Source organism: Athene cunicularia, assembly GCF_003259725.1.
Source record: "Athene cunicularia isolate RWA chromosome 1 unlocalized genomic scaffold, athCun1 chr1_part1, whole genome shotgun sequence".
Classification (NCBI taxonomy): Eukaryota; Metazoa; Chordata; class Aves; order Strigiformes; family Strigidae; genus Athene; species Athene cunicularia.
In genome coordinates, this window is record NW_020799091.1 from 126338740 (window position 1) to 126343343 (window position 4604).

The following is a 4604-nucleotide window of genomic DNA, read 5'->3' on the forward strand; positions in this document are numbered from 1 at the left end:
TGCATCTTCTCTGGTTTTCGCATTGGGGTTCCCTCCCCCCGCGCCTCCCCGTTTTGATTTTTCAGCGCAGGGCCCGGACGGACGCCGTCTAGCCGGTGTTGTGCCATTAATCCTCTTTGCTGCTGCAAACATTTCCAGGCTCCCCATCCCCTCTTTAGGTTTCACGACCGATCCCCCGCGACTCGGTTTCCAGATTTGCGCGGCTCGTCTCAAAAACGACGCTTCAAAGGCCGCCTTTTCTTTTTAACCTCGGCATTGGAAAACGATTTTAGCAAACCCTTCCCCCGCCTTGAGAGACCAGCACAGCGCACAAAGGAGAGAGCCCTCGGCCGGCACCCCCTGAATCAGGGGGGTCCCAGCAGTTCTCGGAGTGTTCCCCTGCCAAAGCGGAGGTTCTCAAAAGCTCGACTTTACAGCGCGATCCTTTCACGGTTCGCAGCCGTAAACCCGAGCAGAGCTGCAACAAGAGCTCGACCTTCCTGCCTTCCCGCACCCAGTGCAAATAATCACCATCAAGAGAAACGTTTCGGGGTGAGATCCCCGCAGCTGCAGAGTTTCCCCCCGCTACAGTTTCACAGCTACACGCCGAGCGGCTCGTCCTTTCGGAGAGCACCTTTCCTTCAGCGAATTGCCATTTCCCAAAATACGGCTGTCTAGAAACAGAGCGGCACTAACTCTTTTCGTCCTCTAACCGTGATCCGAGGTTTCGAAATTGTTCGTCTCCCGTTTGCGACGCAGCTACATCACAGAAACGGGGGGGATGCCAGGGGGAAACGATTTCAGACATCAGTTCATAGTTATTTCTGGAGGGGAAAAAAACCCAACAATCAAACAAACCAAAAAAAACCCCCAAACCACAAAACGCAAAACCAACAACCCAACAATAAACCAGCAACCTATTTCAAATGCGCCTAGAAGATGATGAACGTTATCTCTTTTCACACGGTACAGGGATTGACACCTCGTTTACATGCCGGCGCGGCTATGGAGAGTTTTACGGGTTTATGCTCGTGTATATAAATACATTTCCTTCAAAGAAGCCCTCTGAATTTTGACCGCTGTGATTGGATCTTGGTTTGGGGGCCTTAGCTGTTCAGGAAGGAGATGGGTCTTTCTTTGTCCCATTACTCAAATAGGGACGAATTTGAGGAAAAACCCACGCAAAACTGGCAAAGGACTGGCAAAGGACTATTTGAGACTCACTGGTTTGACCTAGGTTGCCTCTCCCAGAAAGCCCAACCCCAAAGGTAGATAGACGGATGGACAGATGGACAGAGCTGTGGGCAGGGACACAGACGGATTTTGCAAGTTAGAAAATGAGCTCTAGTCCAGCCTGGAAAGGGGTGACACAGTTCAGAGAGCGGAGTTCACTCGGATTTATTTATTTGGATAGAAGCACATATCGCTTTTGCAGGCATTGCCTTGCACGAAATAAACCCCCACCAACGCTTCCCTGTCAAGTTCAGGAGGAGAAGGAGAACGCGGAGTAAAGTCTTCCTGAGTAGCTGAAGAGAAAAATCACCCCCTAGACAAGATGGCCTGGCAGCTCAGACACAGCACAAAGAGGGTTCTATCACTCATACTCACCCCCTCTCTGCCTTGCCTGCGGGCCGTGCGGAGACCAGAGCCAGCTCTGCTAGATGCTCCAAACAGAAACCAGGCACGGACACGGCAGCCTAACGCACCCACACCCACAGAGGACGCTCCCACGCACACTCACACACGCGGCTTGAGAGGCAGGCGAGCCCCTTGGGTGCAGGGTCCCAGCGGGGATGGGAGCCCTCGCAGCCCCCCCGCTCGCCCGAAGCCGGGAGAAAGGGTGGGGTGGGGGGTGATTTAGGGGGGACCCAGCGGCGTGATTTCATGCCGGCTGCGGGGTTCCCGAAACGCCTTCCCAGGCAAGGAGCCCCCGGGTCCCTCTGCCCTCTGCCACGGCACGTCGCATCTGCCGTGAGTGGGCCCTGCCTGCACCCACGCCCCGCGGCTCTCCCGGCCTCGCACGCATCCTCTTTTATCAGCGGCTTTACCCCTACCTTCCTCCTCTCTCTCTCTCTCTTCTTTTTTTCCCCCCCTTTTTCTTTTTTATTTTTTTCCCCCACATGGGATCTTAACCCTTATTCTTGATCTGTTTGCCATGGCAATTGATCGCTCCGTGCTTAGCCTGTTTTCAGCAACGGCAATAACGATTTTTCCAGGGCATTTTGAGCTCAAGGATAGACTCGTTTCCTCGGAATCCGCTTTAAAGTGCGTTTACCCGAGATTTAGTTTAATCCCTCTGCCCAAACGTATCTCCCAAAGTACCCTATATCACTGCAGTCTTAGAATGTGGAAGGAGTCAAATACATATAAATATGCCTTTCGCGGCTCAAAGCTGTCCAGCTCGCAAAAATTAGGGGGGAAAAAACTAAACCATATGTGTACAACGCCACATTTCGTATTGCGCTGTAAGATAAAGAGCTTTGCAGCATCGATTCGATGGAAGTCATTCAAAAGCGAGCCCATTAAGATATCAGTATCTGGGAGGCAAACGCTTGTTTAGAAAATTGATTTCGGACACAGGAACGCTTGAGGAAAGTTTGCGTGCACAACGCGATCGCTGCTGCAGGAGCCTCAGTCGCCTGAAATAAAGAAGGCAAAAAAGCTGCTCGGAGGGGCTGAGCCCTGGGGAGCTGGGAGAAGCCGGGGAGCGGAGACCTCCCGGCCGGGGTGAGCCCCGGGAGGGGCTAGGGAGAGAGACCGGCTACCCCGAGCCACTGGAGTCGCCGCTGAAAAACCGCGGGGAGATCGGCAGCGCTCCCCAGGCTTTGCTGAGAGAAGAATAAAGATGATGAGGGGGGGTTAGCTGCGGCAACTGACGCTGGACCCTGCCCGGAGCTGTGCCGGGCGCTCAAGGCTTCGCTTCTCGAAACGTATCAACTCTCTAATTGCTCCCTGGTTCCTTTTCTGCCTTAAATTGGTTTGCGTCGTAGGGAAGTTGCTGCAATTTTCCCCGCTGAGATGACTGAAAAGAGCGACCACTGCAGCCCGCCGGTGCTGTGTGTCCGTCCCATGTCGTGTCGTGTCGTCGTGTGTCGTGTCCCCCTCCCCCAATCTCCCCGCACGTTTGTCTCCGGGGTATTTTCACTGAACCTGGAGATTAACCTCTCGCTCATCCCAAAGATCTCAAACTGCGGGGAATGTTACATAATGGGATGTTCGGCAACTCGGCAGATTTATTCCCTGCCTCCGCTTTGGCCGAAAGAGGATAAAGGCAACGGTTGCCTTGCTTTAAGCCCCCCGCTCGAATGCCCCTGGATGGGGACACAGATGCGTACGGTTCTGCCCACCCACGAACGTAGGGCCTGAAGGAGGACGGCAGAGGTGAGGGGCTCGGGATTGAGCCCCTCTCCTCCGTCACCTCTCCTGCCATGCTCGGAGCTTTGCTCTGGTCCCACGGAGGCGAGGAGACGCAGGGCCACGCGAGGTTACGCATCGCATCTCATCGCAAGACTGAAAGAGGTTTGGGATCCACGGCCGTGGCTTTCCAAACCCCCACGTCCCTGCTTTTGTTCCGAAGGCAGATTTAGCCCCGGCAGAGGCAGCGGGCAAGAAGCCGGGAGGAGAAGGTGCTCGGGCTGCAGCGAGAGGCGTCGGGAGCCTGAATCTGCCGACCCGCTCCCTCTGTCCTCGCTGCCATCAGCAGGATCAGGTGTATTTTGCCCTGTGGATCCTACTTGAAAACAAAATCATGAAAGGTTTCCCGGGCAGTGAGCATGCTTCTCCCCCTCTCCCCACGTTTCAGTGACGGCTGGAGCCAAGCTTCGGCTCGGCTCGTGTTTTGCGTGTTTAGGGAAGCAAATAACTCTCTGAGCAGAGCTGATCGCGCCTGCACGGTCCCCTCCCGTCTGCTTTCAACCCACTGAAAAATCCGCCTCCCGCCCAGCCTCCTGATCGCTTGAAGGAAAGCGCCGGGGAATAATCGTGGGGAGAGGGACGCACCGAGAGTGGCAGGAGTGCCCCCCTTTCCCCCCGAAGGTTGGGGCATTGGGGCAGGGTGAGCCCCGCTTTCTGCTCGGCAACCCAGGGGAGGCCGAGGGAAGAGCCTTTCGGGGTGCCGAGATCTCGGGGTGGCCTTCAGCGCTGGGGCTCCGCGCCGTGGGGCGAGCACCGGCCCAGGTGGAGGGAGGGAGACAGGGAGGGAGGGGACAAGGGGCTCGGGAAGGCGAGGCGCAACTTGAGCGTCACGACGCTTCTTGTTTGTTTTTCACATTTGGGAGGGCTCGGGGGGTGCCCAGAGGCTGCGGGGGAGCCCAGGGACACAAGCCCAGCGGATGGGAGACCTCCTGCACTCACCCCGCAAATAACGGGCTGAGCCGGGCTCCCCCCTGCCTCGTGGGGACTAGTTTGAATTTGGAAGGCTGAGCTGCGCCTCCTTGTACTCCCGGAGATCGCCCCCCCCGCTCCGGCCCGGCAGGTAAAAGCAGCCGTCGGTTCTGTGCCGCGGGAAACCGCGGCCCTGGGCTTGGGGGGGAGCCTCTTTGAGGGTGTGTGTATATTTGGGGGGCGGCTCTGCCCCCTCCCCGCCGCCCTCGTGGCTGCCCCCTGGCGCCCGCCGGCGCACACTG